The sequence below is a fragment of the Sapajus apella genome, unplaced genomic scaffold (genome assembly GCF_009761245.1).
Source record: "Sapajus apella isolate SASKATOON/1434 unplaced genomic scaffold, GSC_monkey_1.0 scaffold27, whole genome shotgun sequence".
Classification (NCBI taxonomy): domain Eukaryota; kingdom Metazoa; phylum Chordata; class Mammalia; order Primates; family Cebidae; genus Sapajus; species Sapajus apella.
The window spans coordinates 11,107,878-11,126,511 of NW_022436967.1; the positions used below are offsets into that span (position 1 = coordinate 11,107,878).

The following is an 18,634-nucleotide window of genomic DNA, read 5'->3' on the forward strand; positions in this document are numbered from 1 at the left end:
AAAAAAAAAAAAAAATTTTTTTTAATTGCTATTCTTGCAGGAGTAAGGTGGTATCACATTGTGGTTTTTATTTGCATTTCTCTGATAATTAGTGTTGTTGAGCATTTTTTCATATGTTTGTTGGTTACTTGTATATCTTTTAAGAATTTTCTATTCATGTCCTTAGCCCAATTTTTGATGGAATTTTCTTTTTCTTGCTGATTTGTTTGAATTCTTTATAGATTCTGGGCATTATAATAGTCCTTTGTCAAATACATAGATTGCAAGGATTTTCACCCACTCTATGGGTTGTCTGTTTACTCTGGTGATTATTTTTTTTTGCTGTGCAGAAATTTTTTCCCATCTATTTATCTTGGTTTTTGTGGCATTTGCTTTTGGGTTCTTGGTCTTGAAATCTTCGTCTAAGCCAATGTCTAGAAGGGTTTCTCCAGTGTTATCTTCTAGAATTTTTAGGGTTTTAGTTCTTAGATTTAAGTCTTTGACTTATCTCGAGTTGATTTTTGTATAAGGTGAGAGATGAGGATCCAGTTTCATTCTTCTACATGTGGCTTGATAATTATCCCAGCACCATTTGTTGAATTTTTTTCTTTGCTTTGTTGAAGATCAGTTGGCTATAAATCTTTGGGTTTATTTCTGGGTTCTTTATTTTTGTTCCCTTGGTCATAATGCCTGCTTTTTTTTTTGAGACAGAGTTTCTCTTTTGTTGCCCAGGCTGAGTGCAATGGCACGATCTTGACTCACTGCAACCTCTGCCTCCTGGGTTCAAGCGATTCTCCTGCCTCAGCCCCCTGAGTAGCTGGATTTACAGGCGCCTTCTCACATCCGGCTAATTTTTTGTGTTTTTAGTAGAGATAGGGTTTCACCATGTTGGCCAGGCTGGCCTTGAACCCCTGACCTCAGGAGATACACCTGCCTCATCCTCCCAAAGTGCTGGGAGTACAGGCATAAGCCACCACACCCAGCCTATATGCCTATTTTTTATACCAGTACCATGCTGTTTTGGTGACCACGGCCTATGGTATTGTTTGAAGTCAAGTAACATAATGTGGTGCCTCCAGATTTGTTCTTTTTGTTTAATCATGCTTTGGCTATGCAGGCTCTTTTTTGGTACCATAAATGAATTTTAGGATTTTTTTTTTCTAGTTCTGTGAAGAATTATGGTGGTATTTGGATGGGAATTGCATTGAATTTGTAGATTGCTTTTGGCAGTATGGTCATTTTAACAATATTGATTCTACCCATCCATGAGCATGGGATGTGTTTCCATTTGTGTCATCTGTGATTTCTTTCAGCAGTGTTTTGTAGTTTTCCTTGTAGAGATCTTTCACAACCTTGGTTCAGTATATTCCTGAGTATTTTATTTTTTCAGCTATTGTAAAAGGGATTGAGTTCTTGGTTTGATCCTTAGTTTGCTCATTGTTGGTGTATAGTAGGACTACTGATTTGTGTACATTAACTTTGTATCCTGAAATTTTGCTGAATTTATTTACCAGCTCCAGGAACTTTTTGGATAAATCTTTAGAGTTTTCTATGTATACAATTATATCATTGGTGAACAGTGACAATTTGACTTCTTCTATACTGATTTGGATGCCCTTTGATTCTTTCTCTTGATTGCTCTGACTAGGACTTCCAGTTGTATATTGAATAGAGGTAGTGAAAGTGGGCCTACTTTTCTTGTTCCAGTTCTCAGGGGAAATGCTTTAACTTTTCCCTGTTCAGTATAATGTTGGCTATGGGTTTGTCATAGATGGCTTTTATTACCTTTCAGTATGTCCCTTCTATGCTGATTTTGCTGAGGATTTTAATCATAAAGTGATCCTGGATTTTATCAAATGCTTTTTCTACATCTATTGAGATGATCATATGACTTTTGTTTTTAATTCTGTTTATGTGGTGTATCACATTTACTGACTTGCCAATGTTAAACCATCCCTGAATCCCTGGTATGAAACCCGCTTGACCATTGTGGATTAACTGTTCAATATGCCATTGGACTTGGTTAGCTTTTATTTTGTTGAAGATTTTTACATCTATGTTCTTCAGGGATATTGGTCTGTAGTTTTTTTTTGTTTTTGTTCATGTCCTTTCCTGATCTTGGTATTAGGGTGATACTGGCTTCATATTCTGTCTTTCTCTGTCTGTTGGAATAGTGTCAATAGGATTGGTACCAATTCTTCTTGGAATGTCTGGTAGAATTCAGCTGTGAGTCTAACTAGTTATGGCTTTTTTGTTGGTAACTTTTAAATTACCATTTCAATCTTGCTGTTATTGATCTGTTCAGAGTTTCAATTTCTTCCTGGTTTGCTCTAGGAGGGGTGTATATTTTCAGGAATTTATCCATTTCCTCGAGGTTATCTAGTTTATGTACATAAACGTGTTCATGTAGCCTTGAATAACCTTTTGTATTTCTGTGATACTTGTTGTAATATCTCCCATTTTGTTTCTAACAGATCTTATTTGCATCTTCTCTCATTTCTTGGTTAATCTTGATAATGATCAATCAGTTTTATTATCTTTTAAAGAACCAGCTTTTTGTTTCATTTATCCTTTGCATTTTGGGGGGGAGGGATTTCAATTTCATCTAGTTCTGGTCTGATCTTTGTTATTTCTTTTCTTCTTCTGGGTTTGGGTTTTGTTTGCTTTTGTTTCTCTGGCTCCTGAAGTGTAACCTTAGAGTGTCTATTTGTACTCTTTCAGACTTTTTGATATAGGCACTTAATGCTATGAACTTTTCTCTTAGCCTCACCTTTGCTGTATCTCAGAGGTGTTGATGGGTTGCAATCACTATTATTATTTAGTTCAAATAATTTTTCAATTTCCATCTTGATTTTATTGTTGACCCAACAGTCATTCAGGAGAGGTTATTTAATTTCCATGTATTTGGATGGTTTTGAGGGTTCTTTTCGGAGATGATTTCCAATTTTACTCTACTGTGGTCTGAAAGAGTACTTGCTGTAATTTAAATTTTCTTAAATTTGTTGAGACTTATTTCATGGCCTATCTTGGTGAATGTTCCATGTACTGTTGAATAGAATGTATATTCTGCAGTTGTTGGGTAGAATGTTTTGTAAATATCTGCTAAGTCCATTTGTTTGAGGGTATAGTTTAAGTTCATTGTTTCTTTGTTGACTTTCTGTCTTGATGACCTGTCTAATCCTGTCAGTTGAGTATTACAGTCTCCCATTATTATTGTGTTGCCATCTATCTCATTTCTTGGATCTAGTAGTAATTATTTTGAAAATATGGTAGTTCTAGTGTTAGGTGCATATATATATATTTAGGATTGTGATATTTTCCTGTTGGACTAGTCCTTTTATCGTTATATAATGTCCTTATTTGTCTTTTTTAGCTGCTATTGCTTTAAGGTTTGTTTTGTCTGAAATGAGACTAGCTACACCTGCTCACTTTTGGTGTCTATTTGCATGGAATATCTTTTTCCACTCCTTTAAAGTTTATGTGAGTCCTTATGTGTTAGGTGAGTCTCTTGAAGGCAGCATATGCTTGGTTGGTCAATTATTCATTCTGCAATTTTGTATCTCTGAAGTAGAGCATTTAGGTCATTTACATTCAACATTTCTATTGAGGTATGAGATACTATTCTATTCATCATGCTATTTGTTGCCTGTATATCATTTTTTCTCTTTCTTCTTCTTCTTTTTTTTTTAATTGCATTTTAGGTTTTTGGGGTACATGTGAAGAACATGCAAGATAGCTGCATAGGTACACACGTGGCAGTGTGATTTGCTGCCTGCCTCCCCTTCACCTCTATCTGGCATTTCTCCCCATGCTATCTCTCCCCAACTCCCAACCCTAAGCTGTCCCTCCACTATTTCCCACCCCAACAGACCCAAGTGTGTAGTGCTCCCCTCCCTGTGTCCATGTGTTCTCATTGTTCAACACCCGCCTATGAGTGAGAACATGTGGTGTTTGATTTTCTGCTCTTGTGTCAGTTTGCTGAGAGTGATGGTTTCCAGGTTCTTCCATGTCCCTACAAAGGACATGAACTCATTGTTTTTGATGGCTGCATAATATTCTATGGTGTATATGTGCCCCATTTTCCCTATCCAGTCTATCATCGATGGGCATTTGGGTTGGTTCCAGGTCTTTGCTGTTGTAAACTGTACTGCAATGAACATTCGTGTGCACGTGTCCTTATAGTAGAACGATTTATAATCCTTTGGATATATACCCAGTGATGGGATTGCTGGGTCAAATGGAATTTCTATTTCTAGGTCCTTGAGGAATCGCCACACTGTCTTCCACAATGGTTGAACTAATTTACACTCCCACCAACAGTGTAAAAGTGTTTGTATTTCTCCACATCCTCTCCAGCATCTGTTGTCTTCAGATTTTTTAATGATTGCCATTCTAACTGGCGTGAGATGGCATCTCAATGTAGTTTTGATTTGCATTTCTCTGATGACCAGTGAGGATGAGCATTTTATCATATTTGTTGGCCTTATGTATGTCTTCTTTTGTAAAGTGTCGTCTGTTCATCTCTTTTGCCCACTTTTGAATGGGCCTGTTTGTTTTTTTCTTGTAAATATGTTTTAGTTTTTTGTAAATTCTGGATATCAGCCCTTTGTCAGATGGGTAGACTACAAAATTTTTTTCCCATTCTGTTGGTTGCCAATTCACTCTAATGACTGTTTCTTTTGCCATGCAGAAGCTATGGAGTTTGATTAGGTCCCATTTGTCTATTTTGGCTTTTGTTGCCAATGCTTTTGGCGTTTTGGTCATGAAATTCTTGCCTACGCCTATGTCCTGAATGGTTTTGCCTAGATTTTCTTCTAGGGTTTTTATGGTGTTAGGTCTTATGTTTAAGTCTTCAATCCATCTGGAGTTAATTTTAGTTTAAGGTGTCAGGAAGGGGTCCAGTTTCTGCTTTCTGCACATGACTAGCCAATTTTCCCAACACAATTTATTAAACAGGGAATAATTTCCCCATTGCTTGTTTTGGTCAGGTTTGTAAAAGATCGGATGGTTGTAAATATGTTGTGAAACCTCTGAGGCCTCTGTTCTGTCCCATTGGTCTATGTCTCTGTTTTGGTACCAGTACCATGCTGTTTTGATTACTGTAGCCTTGTAGTATAGTTTGAAGTCAGGTAGTGTCATGCCTCCAGCTTTACTCATTTTTGCTTAGAATTGGCTTGGCTATGCGGACACTCTTTTGGTTCCATATGAAGTTTAAGGTGGTTTTTCTTCCAGTTCTGTGAAGAAGGTCATTGGTAGCTTGATGGGGATAGTGTTGAATCTGTAAATTACTTTGGGCAGTATGGCCATTTTCACGTTATTGATTCTTCCTAACCATGAGCATGGAATGTTTTTCCATCTGTTTGTGTCCTCTCTTATTTTGTTGAGCAGTGCTTGTAGTTCTCCTTGAAGAGGTCCTTTACGTTCCTTGTTAGTTGTATTCCTATGCATTTTATTCTCTTTGTAGCAATTGTGAATGCCAGTTCGTTCTTGATTTGGCTCACTTTAAGTCTGTTATTTGTGTATAGGAATGCTTGTGATTTTTGCACATTGATTTTATATCCTGAGGCTTTGCTGAAGTTGCTTATCAGTTTCAGGAGATTTTGGGCTGAGATGATGGGGTCTTCTAGATATACAATCATGTCGTCTGCAAATAGAGACAATTTGACTTCCTCCTTTCCTATTTGAATACCCTTTATTTCTTTTTCTTGCCTGATTGCTCTGGCTAGAACTTCCAGTACTATATTGAATAGCAGTGGTGAGAGAGGACATCCTTGTCTAGTGCCAGATTTCAAAGGGAATGCTTCCGGATTTTGCCTATTCAGTATGATATTTGTTGTTGGTTTGTCCTAAATAGCTTTTATTATTTTGAGATATGTTCTGTCAATGCCTAGTTTATTGAGGGTTTTTAGCATAAAGGGCTGTAGAATTTTGTGAAAGGCCTTCTCTGCATCAATTGAGATAATCATGTGGTTTTCGTCTTTGGTTCTGTTTATGTGGTGAGTTACATTTATAGACTTGCATATGTTGAACCAGCCATGCATCCCCAGGATGAACCCTACTTGATCATGGTGGATAAGCTTTTTGATGTGCTGTTGCAGTTGGCTTGCCAGTATTTTATTGAAGATTTTTGAGTCTATGTTCATTATGGGTATTGGCCTGAAGTTTTCTTTTCTTGTTGAGTCTCTGCCGGGTTTTGGTATCAGGATGATGTTAGTCTCATAAAATGATTTGGGAAGGATTCCCTCTTTTTGGATTGTTTGGAATAGCTTCAGAAGGAATGGTACCATCTCCTCTTTGTATGTCTGGTAGAATTCGGCTGTGAACCCATCTGGACCTGGGCTTTTTTTGGGTGGTAGGCTCTTAATTGCTGCCTCAACTTCAGACCTTGTTATTGGTCTATTCAGGGTTTCAATTTCTTCCTGGTTTAGGCTTGGGAGGAGGGAAGTGTCCAGGAATTTATCCATTTCTTCCAGGTTTACTAGTTTATGTGCATAGAGTTGTTTGTAATAATCTCTAATTATTGTTTGAATTTCTGTGGAATCTGTGATGATGTCCCCTTTATCGTTTTTTATTGTATCTATTTGGTTATTCTCTCTTTTCTTTTTTATTATTCTGGCTAGTGGTCTGTCTATTTTGTTGATCTTTTTGAAAAACCAGCTCCTGGATGTATTGATTCTTTGATGGTTTTTTTGTGTCTCTATCTCCTTCACTTCTTTTCTGATCTTTGTTATTTCTTGTCTTCTGCTAGGTTTTGAGTTTTTTTGATCTTCCTCCTCTAGCTCTTTCAATTTTGACCATAGGGTGTCGATTTTAGATCTCTCCTTGCTTCTCATGTGGGCATTTATTGCTATATATTTTCCTCTAGAGACTGCTTTAAATGTGTCCCAGAGATTCTGGTGTGTTGTGTCTTCGTTCTCGTTGATTTCGAAGAACATCTTTATTTCTGATTTCATTTCATTGTTTATCTAGTCAACGTTCAAGAGCCAGTTGTTCAGTTTCCATGAAACTGTGTGGTTCTGATTTAGTTTCTGATGTCTGAGTTCTAACTTGATTGCACTGTGGTCTGAGAGACTGTTTGTTATGATTTCTGTTCTTTTGCATTTGCTGAGGAGTGATTTACTTCCAGTTTTGTGGTCAATTTTAGAGTAGGTGCTATGTGGTTTTGAGAAGAATGTATGTTCTGTGGATTTGGGGTGGAGAGTTCTGTAAATGTCTATTAGGTTTGCTTGTTCCACGTCTGAGTTCAAGTCCTGGATATCCTTGTTAATTTTCTGTCTGGTTGATCTGTCTAATATTGACAATGGGGTGTTAAAGTCTCCCATTATGATTGTGTGGGAGTCTTTGTCTCTTTGTAAGTGATTAAGAACTTGCCTTATGTATCTGGGTACTGCTGTATTGGGTGCACATATATTTAGGATCTTTAGCTCTTCTTATTGCATTGATCCTTTTACCATTAGGTAAAGACCCTCTTTGTCTATTTTGATCTTTGTTGGTTTAAAGTCTATTTTATCAGAGACGAGAATTGCAACTCCTGCTTTTCTTTGCTCTCCATTTCCTTGGTAAATCTTCTTCTATCCCTTTATTTTTAGCCTTTGTGTATCCTTGCATGTGAGATGGGTTTCCTGAATACAGCACATCAATTGGTTTTGACTTTTTATCCAATTTGCCAGTCTGTGTCTTTTGATTGGGACATTTAGTCAACTTACATTTAGGGTTAATATTGTTTGAATTTGATACTGCCATTTTGATGCTAGCTGGCTGTTTTGCTCGTTAGTTGATGCAGATTCTTCATTGTGTTGATGCTCTTTACCATTTGGTATGTTTTTGGAGTGGCTGGTACTGGTTTTTTCCTTTCTATGTGTGGAGCCTCTTTCAGGAGGTCTTGGAAAGCAGCCTGGTGGTGATGAAATCTCTGAGTACTTGCTTGTTCACGAAGGATTTTATTTTCCATTCACTTATGAAGCTTAGCTTGGCTGGATATGAAATTCTGGGTTGAAAGTTCTTTTCTTTAAGAATGTTGAATATTGGCCCCCACTCTCTTCTGGCTTGGAGGGTTTCTGCTGAGAGATCTGCTGTGAATCTGATGGGCTTCCCTTTGTGGGTAACCCTACCCTTCTCTCTGGCTGCCCTTAGCATTTTCTCCTTCATTTCAACCCCGGTGAATCTGACGACTATGTGCCTTGGGGTTGCTCTTCTTGAGGAATATCTTTGTGGTGTTCTCTGTATTTCCTGGACTTGAATATTGGCCTGCCTTGCTAGGTTGGGGAAGTTTTCCTGGATAAGATCCTGAAGAGTATTTTCCAGCTTGGATTCATTCTCTTTGTCACATTTAGGTACACTTATGAAACATAGATTAGGTCTTTTCACATAGTCCCACATTTCTTGGAGACTTTGTTCATTCCTTTTTACCCTTTTTTCTCTAATCTTGCCTTCTCATTTTATTTCATTGAGTTGATCTTCTACCTCTGATATCCTTTCTTCTACTTGGTCAATTAGGCTGTTGAAACTTGTGCATGCTTCGCGAAGTTCTAGTGTTGTGTTTTTCAGCTCCATCAATTCACTTATATTCCTCTCTAAGTTGTCCATTGTCGTTAGCATTTCGTCAAATCTTTTTTCAAGGTTCTTAGTTTCTTTGCATTGTGTTAGAACATGCTCTTTTAGCTCACAGAAGTTTCTTGTTACCCACCTTCTGAAGCCTCATTCTGTCATTTCATCACACTCGTTCTCCATCCAGCCTTGTTACCTTGCTGGTAAGGAGTTGTGATCCCTTGTAGGAGGAGAGGTGTTCTCGTTTCAGGTGTTTTCATCCTTTTTATGCTGGTTTCTTCCCATCTTTGTGGATTTATCCACCTGTCGTCTTTGTAGTTGCTGACTTTCAGATTCGGTCTCTGAGTGAATGTCCAGTTTGTTGATGATGAAGTTATTTCTGTTTCTTAGTTTTCCTTCTACCTGCCTGGTCCCTCTGCTGTAGGACTGCTGAGGTCCACTCCAGGCCCTGCTTGCCTGTGATCACCTGCAGCGGCTGAAGAACAGTAAGGGTTGCTACCAGTTTCTTCTTCCACCATCTTTGTCCCAGAAGGCTACCCACCAAATGTCAGTCTGATCTCTCCTTTATAAGGTGACTCTTTGGATATACGGGGGTCAGGGAGCTGCTTGAGGAGACAGTCTGTCCTTTATAGGAGCTCAGGTGCTGAGCTGTGAGCTCCATTGTTCATTCAGAGCTGTTGGGCAGGTACGTTTAGGTCTGGTGCAGCAGAACTCATAAACCCCATTTTTTCCTAGGTGCTCTGTGCCAGGGAGTTAGGGCTTTATTTATCAGTTTCCATTGTGCTGCTGCCTTTTTTTCAGGGCTTCCCTGCCCAGCAAGGAGGCAGCCTAGTCACTGTCTGCCTGTGGAGGCTTTGCTGAGCTACTGTGGGCTTCGCCCAGCTGCTGTGTGAACTTCCCTGCAGTCCTGTTTATATGTGTGTAGTTAGAACTGCCTTGGCAATGGTTGCCTATCTCTGTAATGGCGGACTCTCTCTGTAATGGTGGGTTGCCTCAGCAACGGCGGGCTGCCTCAGCAATGGTGGACTACCTCTGTAGTGGTGGAGTGCCTCGGTAATGGTGGACGCCCCTCCCCCACAGAGCTGGACCGTCCGGGTTCAGCTTTGCTTGCTGTGAAACACTCAACCCAGAGTGTTTCCAATTACTGTTTTTTTTTTTTTTGTGGAGGTGGGACTAGCCGAGCCTGATCACTTGGCTCCCTATCTCAGAGCCTTTTTTTTTTAAGTTGAGTGGTCGTCTTTCTTCCAGGTGTTCCAGTCGCCTGTTGAAAAAGTGCTGGGATCTCTGTGATTTCCCATGTGGTGACTCACTGCGCCGGCTGAAACAATGGTGCTGAGATTTGTGGCACTTTTTTTGCCCAAGAATCTCCTGTCCTGGCTCCCTGTTTCAGTCCCCTTTTTAATCAGATCAATGGGCGACTCTGCCTTCTCAGGGCTCCAATCACCAGCTAAAAGGGCATGCAGACAAGTGTATTTTGTATGGAGAACGACTGTGCTGGGGTGCCGGCAAGCAGCCGTGAAGGACAAAATAGCCGAGCCGGCCAAAACAGCCGTGCTGGTGACCCATGGGCCTCCTTTGCCTGGGAATCTCCTGGTCTGTGGGCAATAAAAATCCATCTGGAAATGCGGCGTCCACTCACCTTCTGCGCTTTCACTGGGAGCTACAATCCTGAACCTTTCCTAATCGGCCATCTTGGATCTTCTACCTTTTTAAAAAAATTGTGTTGTTTTTTTATAGGTTCTGTGAGATTTATGCTTTAAGGAGATTCTATTTTGGTATATTTTGGGAATTTGTTTCAAAATGTAGAGCTCCTTTTAGCAGTTCTTGTAGGGCTTGCTTCATAGTGGCAAATTCTGTTTTATTTGTCTGGAAAATACTTTATTTTTCCTTCATTTATAAAGCCTACTTTTGCTGGATACAAAATTATTGGCTGCTAATTGTTTTGTGTAAGGAGGCTAAAGACAGGACCAAAATCCCTTCTAGGTTGCAGGATTTCTGCTGAGTAATGTGCTGTTAATCTGTTAAGTTTTCCTTTATAAGTTACCCAATGCTGTTTCCTCACAGCTCTTAGGATTCTTTCCTTCATCTTTTTTTTTTTTTTTTTTAATACTTTAAGTTCTGGGGTACATGTGTAGAAGTTTCAGGTTTGTTACATAGGTATACACGTGCCATGGTGGTTTGCTGCATCTATCACCCCATCATCTACATTAGATATATTTCTCCTAATGCTATCTCTCCCCTCTCCCCCTACCCCTTCTATCCCTCCCCTAGTCCCCCACCTTGCCGACAGGCCCAGGTATGGATATTCACCTCCCTGTGTCCATGGATTCTCACTTTTCACCCACTTATGAGTGAGAATATGCGGTGTTTGGTTTTCTGTTCTTATGTCAGTTTGCTGAGAGTGATGGTTTCCAGCTTCATCCGTGTCCCTGCAAGTGATATGAACTTGTCCTTTTTTATGGCTGCATAGTATTCCACAGTGTATATGTGCCATATTTTCTTTACCCAGTCCATCACTGATGGGCATCTGGGGTGGTTTCAAGTCTTTGCTATTGTGAACAGTGCCACAATAAACATAAGTGTGCATGTGTCTTTATAAGAGAATGATGTATAATCCTTTGGGTATATACCCAACAATGGGATTTTGGGTCATGTGATATTTCTATTTCTAGATCCTTGAGGAGTTGCCACACTGTCTTCCACAGTGGTTGAACTAACTTATACTCTCACCAGCACTGTAAAAGTGTTCCTATTTCTCCACATCCTCTCCACATCTGTTGTCTCCTGATTTTTTGTTGATCACCATTCTAACTGTCATGAGATGGTGTCTCAATGTGGTTTTGATTTGCATTTCTCTAATGACCAGTGATGGTGAGCTTTTTTTTCATATGTTTATTGGTTGCATAAATGTCATCTTTTGAGAAGTGTCTGTTCATAGCTTCACCCACTTTTTGATGGGGTTGTTTGTTTTTTTCTTGTAAATTTAAGTTCTTTGTAGATTCTGGATATTAACCCTTTGTCAGATGGGTAGATTGTAAAAAAAATTTTCCCATTCTGTTGGTTGCTGGTTCACTTTAAGGATAGTATCTTTTGCTGTGCCTAGGTCTTAAGTTTAATTAGATCCCATTTGTCTATTTTGGCTTTTGTTACCATTGCTTAAGGGATTCAGTTTCAGCTTTCTGCATATGGCTAGCCAGTTTTCCCAATGCCATTTATTAAATAGGGAATCCTTTCCCCATTGCTTGTTTTTGTCAGGTTTGTCAAAGATCAGTTGGTTGTAAATGTGTGGCATTATTTCTGAGGCCTCTGTTCTGTTCCATTGTTCTATATCTCTGTTTTGGTACCAGTTCTGTGCTGTTTTGATTACTGTAGACTTGTAGTATAGTTTGAAGTCAGGTAGCATGATGCCTCCTGCTTTGTTTTTTGTTTTGTTTTTTGCTTAGGATTGTTTTGGCTATGCGGGCTCTTTTTTGGTTCCATATGAAGTTTAAGTATTTTTTTCCAATTCTGTGAAGAAAGTCAAAGATAGCTTGATGGAGATAGCATTGAATCTGTAAATTGCTTTGGGCAGTATGGCCATTTTCATGATATTGATTCTTCCTAACCATCAGCATGGAATGTTTTTCCATCTGTTTCCTTTCTTATTTCCTTGAGCAGTGGCTTGTAGTTCTCCTTGAAAAGGTCCTTCACATCCTTTATTAGTTGGATTCCTAGGTTTTTTATTCTCTTTGTAGCAATTGTGAATGGGAGTTCACTCATGATTTGGCTCTCTGTTATTGGTGTATAGGAAAGCTTGTGATTTCTGCACATTGATATTGTATCCTGAGACTTTGCTAAAATTGCTTATCAGCTTAAGGAGATTTTGGGCTGAGATAATGGGGTCTTCTAAATATACAATTATTTTATGCAAATAGAGACAATTTGACTTCCTCTTTTCCTATTTGAATACACTTTATTTCTTTTTCTTGCCTGATTGCTCTAGCTAGAACTTTCAATACTATGTTCAATAGAAGTGGTGAGAAAGGGCATGCTTGTCTTGTGCCAGATTTCAAAGGGAATACTTCCAGTTTTTGCCCATCCAGTATGATATTGGCTGTGGGTTTGTCATAAATAGCTCTTATTATTTTGAGATACATTACATCGATACAGAGTTTATGGAGAGTTTTTTGCAGAAATGGCTGTTGAATGTTGTCAAAGGCCTTTTCTGTGTTTATTGAGATAATCATGTGTTTTTTATCTTTGGTTCTGCTTATGTGATGGATTATGTTTATAGTTTTGCATATGTTGAACCAGCCTTGCATCTCAGGGATGAATCTGACTTGATTGTGATGGATAAGCTTTTTGATGTTCTGTTGGATTCGGTTTACCAGTATTTTATTGAGGATTTTTACATCACTATTCATCACGGATATTGGTTTTCTTAGTTGTGTGTCTACCAGGTTTTGGTATCAGGATAATGTTGGTCTCATAACATGGGTTAGGGAGGATTCCCTCTTTTTGTATAGTTTGGAATCATTTCAGAAGGAGTGGTACCAGCTCCTCTTTGTACCTCTGGTAGAGTATTTCTGTGAACCCATTTGGTCCTGGACTTTTTTTGGTTGGTAGGCTATTAATTGCTGCCTCAATTTCAGACCTTGTTATTGGTCTATTCATGGATTCAGCTTCTTCCTGGCTTAGTCTTGGGAGGGTGTAAATGTCCAGGAATTTACCACTTTCTTCTAGATTTACTGGTTTATTTGCACAGAGTTGTTTGTAGTAATCTCTGATGGTAGTTTTTAATTCTGTGGGATCGGTGGTGATATCCCCTTTATTACATTTTTAAAAATCTATATAATTTTCTCTTTTCTTTTTTATTAGTTTGGCTAGTGGCCTATCTATTTTGTTGATCTTTTCAATAAAGCATCTCCTGGATTTATTGATATTTTTTTTTTTTGAGTACCAATAAGTCTTTATTTATTCATTGTATTTTCCCAGGGAAAGGAGAATAGAAGGAAAGGGTCAGCATGTATTAAAAAATGATTAGAAAATCGGAAAGGAAGTACCCAGTACAGCAAAATCAACCATCAAATAAACACACCCCAGTGATGGAGTCACCAAAGCTGAAAGGAGCTTAGTCTCCTGCAGTTCAAGAGTGGGAGAAAAGGATCAGAAAAGAATAGACAGATACCAGATTTCCTGCCCTCCCTCCCTCCCTATAAATTCGAGATTTTACACAAAGCTTTGGTTTCTAGCAGTAAACATGGAGTTATATTTGTTCGTCTCCTATTAAATAATCTTGTGGCCACTTTGACGTAAGTTTCTATCACATGCATAAAAGTTTCTTAGTGACTTGGATATACATTCATATTCCCTTTCTTGGCCTCCTGACCCCACTTTCTACATGGAAGGCCCCCAATTGCATCTCTCTACTTTGGGATTAAAAATTAAGTAGGTTTGATCTGTCAAAAATACAGCAGTGTCTTTTTTTTTTTGAGATGGAGTCTTGCTCTGTTGCCCAGGCTGGAGTGCAGTGGCATGATCTCAGCTTACTGCAACCTCTGCCTCCCTGGGTTAAGTGATTTCCATGGCTCAGCCTCCCAAGTAGCTGGGACTACAGGCACATGCCATCATACCGGCTAATTTTTTGTTTTTTGTAGAGATGGGGTTTCACTGTGTTGGCCAGGCTGGTCGCAAACTGCTGACCTCGTGATCCGCCCACCTTGGTCTCCCAAAGTACTGGGATTACAGGCATGAGGCACTGCACCCAGCCTACAGCAGTATCTTAAGTGTTTGGCATGAATACATCAAGAAATGGTCGGCCAGGTGCAGTGGCTCACCAAAATAAATGGTAATGGTTTTGACTCAGAAGGTTGGGAACAAGGGATGGAAGGTTCCTCGCTTCTTTAGGACTTTTGTGTACATTGTTTAAAAGTTGTAGAGACACTTCAAGCATTAAATGTGTATGTGTGTGGGTTTGTAAGTTTTGTTTTGGGGGTGAACAGAAAAGAGGGCCAAGTGGAAGACAAGGTTTTAGGACAGAAGATTGGGTCTAATAGGTAATAGGGGAAGGGGAATACAAAAGAAAGGATAGTTCAAGATCCCCACTTTAAGAAGAGGGCCCCCCAAAACTAATGTTTCAGATCTTTTTTCCTGGTGTAGAACCTTCTGTCAAGGATGATTTGGCTATTTTTCTCTCAGTAAGAAAATAAGTTTGTGAACAAAACCCCAAAGAATATGGAGAAAGACCAATATGTTACATTTACACAAACTAGGCCACCTAGCAATCACCAAATTAGTGAAGTCGTACAAGGTGCAGACAAATACAATAACTAGATGGCGGGGTGCAGCATTAGGGGAGACAAGAACCCAGGATCAGACACACACCACTGTGTTGAAATGGGACAAATGCAATGTGTTCTATTGCATTTGTTCCATTTCAACACAGTGAAGTAGGTTTGTGGTGATCTCATAGCATGTAAATGAACTCCCCTTTTTCTTCTTTAGCTATATGACACTATCAGTCACTACCGCAGCAGGGCAGGGCAAAGGCCCCAGGCACCACAGAGCCCTTGCTTATGTGTCTTCCTGGAACCCAAGAATTATGAAAGGTTAAGGATTCTAGACCTTACTTCATATAGCCATCCCTCGACTGCACAGGATTAAGTACAGGGGTATGGGTCTTAAAGCTCACCCTTGTCAACTCCATTTTATGAACACATTCTGTTGTGCATGGTAGGCCTGGTCTAATCTGGTGAAGAATGGATCTGGGATGTAAAGAACATCCTGTGCCCTAGGATTAGACAACCCTCACTTAATCTTGGTTTCCTCTCTGGGCCTTTTACCTGGCCCAGCCTCTCCTAGCCTCTCTGTACCATTTCCAGTTTAGACTAATTTCCAATCTTCCAGTAAGAGGCAATCAAGTCATGAGCAACCCAGTTAAAACCTAGTCTCCCATAAAACATTTTTAAGGCAGAGGGGGTTTCAAGAGGACACTATGGCAGAAAAACCAGCTCTCATTGGCAAAAATGAGGTAGTTCAACAGGCTGTGCACTCCAAATAGTTGCCCTCCATGGTGGCAAAAACAACAAAAAGTATTCCTGCTGTGCAGACCTGGAGCTGCTGCTGACTTATTCCTGAGATTGCTCATGTACCTGAGAACACAGTGTGGGAAATGAGGACCTTAGATTACAATATACAAAAATATAACACCAGAATATTTATATTCAGGAAAAAAAAGTTAAAATGCACAAGGTATGTCATTTGCACACAGTTAGTGCAGTTGGCATCCTGGAGAAAGTGGGACCCAAGATGCAGTATCCAAGGGAGCAAGTAAATGAAATCACATTGACCCAGAATGGGGCAGGTATGAACATAAGAGCAGCAGATCTGCAGCTGTTCCCCCAAACACCCTTTTTGTCATCATCACTACCCATTGCTTGGGACAGTTGCCAGCACCCTATCCAAAAATGGGTATAAGGATACAAGATGTGAAAAAAAAAAACACCGCCTTACACCTGAGAGATTCCCTTCCACAGAATGTAATGGCTTGGCTTCATTAATCTGATTTTACACTTAATCATTTCACTCTGATAGGAATTACTATTATATATGCTTCTTTAAAAGGAAAACAAATTCCCTATCCCAGGCTGCTTTCAAAAGCTGGAAATTCTGGGGATGGAGCCTCAGATAAAGCATGCAGGTTGTAGGGTGATTCCCCTTCCTGGTTGCCCCCAGAACCCTCACTTGCATTTGGGCAGAGCGTGGTTGGAGTTCCTTTAATTCACCCTTTCTCCCCAACTAGAAGGAAGAAAGGGTGATAGCGTGAACCCCAGTCTGAGATACATGGCAGTGCCAACTAGCCCCAATGCACCCTATTCCCACTTTCTCCCCTTTGCCTGCTCCTCAAAACTTCTTGATAGCAAAAGAATAGGCCCCACCCATTGGGGCTCAATTCTGGTCCTCTAGAAGCAGGGCAGGGCTGTGGATTTCTTCTTCCTCCCGAAAGTGGGTTGGCTTTCCCCGTGCCCTAGGGGTCTGCTGGGCCTTCAGTGGACATGAGGCTACCATACGGCTGGTTCTCTGGCAGAAGTGGCACTTCTTAGGCTGGGGTGGCAGGTTGCATTCCTTGGCATGATGGTTTAGACCTCCACAGACAGGAGCGCCTGTCTCCTTTTGATCTACAATTCTGCATATACTTCCCCTTTGTCTGCTTCTCACTCCCAATACAAAACACCCCACCAGGTTTGGTGACATGGATGGATTCCAGACCCTTGACTGAATTCTTAAAGGTGAACCCCACTGCCTAACCTCCTTCAAGTTCTGGAAGCTCTCCACGTGCACAAAGCCCTTATTCTGGTGCGCAAAGACGTCCACTGGAGGGTCGAGTGCGACCCTGGCATGGGTGGTCATGGACAGGAATCCTAACCTTATGCACCCATTGAACCACTTACAGATGCCTGCACCATGCAGCAGCTGAGGCTTGTCCATCACCCAGCCCAAGCCCTCTGGCGCCTCTTCTGCCACCTTAGTGCAGCCACTTGCAAACTATTAGTTGGACACAGAGCCCATGGTTGTCAGCTGAACCTGTGACCCCAGGCCCCTGGTTGGGTGGCTACTGGCTCCAGAGGAGTCTGAAGGCAAAGGGTGGATTTATTGATTTTTTTTTTTTTTGAAGGGGGTGTGTGTGTGTGTGTGTGTCTGTCTGTCTCCTTCAGTTCAGCACTGATCTTAGTTATTTCTTCTGTTAGCTTTTGAATTTGTTTGATCTTGCTCCTTTAGTTCTTTTAATCATGATATTAGGGTTTCTGGCAACTTTAGATCTTTCCTTGCTTCTCTTGTGTGCATTTAGTGCTATAAATTTCCGTCTAGACATTGCTTTAAATGTGTTTCAGAGATTCTGGTACATTGTAGCTTCATTCTCATTGGTTTTGAAGAACACCTTTATTTCTGCCTTCATTTCATTATTTATCTAGTAGTCATTCAGGGGCAGGTTGTTCGGGTTCCATGTAGTTGTACGGTTTTGAGTGAGTTTCTTAATCTTGGTTCTAATTTGATTGCACTGTGGTCTGAGATACTGTTGGTTATGATTTCCATTCTTTTGCATTTGCTGATGAGTGTTTTATCCAACTATGTGGTCAATTTTAGAATAAGAGTGATGTTGTGCTGAGAAGAATGTATATTCTGTGGATTTGGGGTGTAGAGTTCTGTAGATGTCTATTAGGTCTGCTTGGTCCAGATCTGAGTCAGGTCCTGGATATGCTTGTTAATTTTCTGTCTCGTTGAACTGTCTAATATTGACAGTGGGGTGCTAAAGTCTCCCACTATTATTGTGTTGGAGTCTACATCTCTTTTAGGTCATTAACAACTTGCTTTATGTATCTGAGTGCTCCTGGATTGGGTGCATATATACTTAGGATAGTTAGCTAGCTCTTCTTGTTACATTCACCCCTTTACCATTATGTAAAGCCCTTTTATGTCTCTCTTGATCTTTGTTGGTTTATCAGAGACTGGGATTTCAACCCCTGCTTCTTTTTGCTCTCCATTTGCTTGGTAAATCTTCCTCCATTCCTTTATTTCGAGGCTATGTGTGTCTTTGCATGTGAGATGGGGTTCCTAAATACAGCACACCAGTGGGTCTTGACTCTTTATCCAATTTGCAAGTCTGTGTCTTTTGACTGGGGCATTTAGTCCATTTACATTTAAGGTTAATATTGTTGTGTGAATTTGAACTTGCCATTTTGAGGCTAGCTGGTTGTTTTGCCCGTTAGTTGACGCAGTTTCTTCATAGTGTTGATGGTCTTTACCATTTGTTATGTTTTTGCAGTGCTGCTACTAGTTGTTCCTTTCCATGTTTAGTGCTTCCTTCATGAGCTCTTGTAAGGCAATCCTGGTGGTGACAAAATCTCTCAGCAGTTGCTTGTCTGTAAAGGAGTTTATTTCTCTTTTGCTTAAGAAGCTTAGTTTGGCTGAATATGAAATTCTGGATTGAAAATTCTTTTCTTTAAAGATGTTGAATATTGGCCCCCACTCTCTTCTGGCTTGGAGGGTTTCTGCCAAGAAATCCACTGTGAGTCTGATGGGCTTCCCTTTGTGGGTAGCCCAACCTTTCTCTCTGGCTGCCCTTAGCATT

At 40.1% G+C, this 18,634-nt stretch overlaps 1 pseudogene; it reads right to left on the reverse strand.

Moving 5' to 3' along the window:
- Positions 1–16,366: 16,366 nt before the first annotated feature.
- Positions 16,367–17,073, reverse strand: LOC116560779 (annotated as a pseudogene).
- Positions 17,074–18,634: the final 1,561 nt, after the last annotated feature.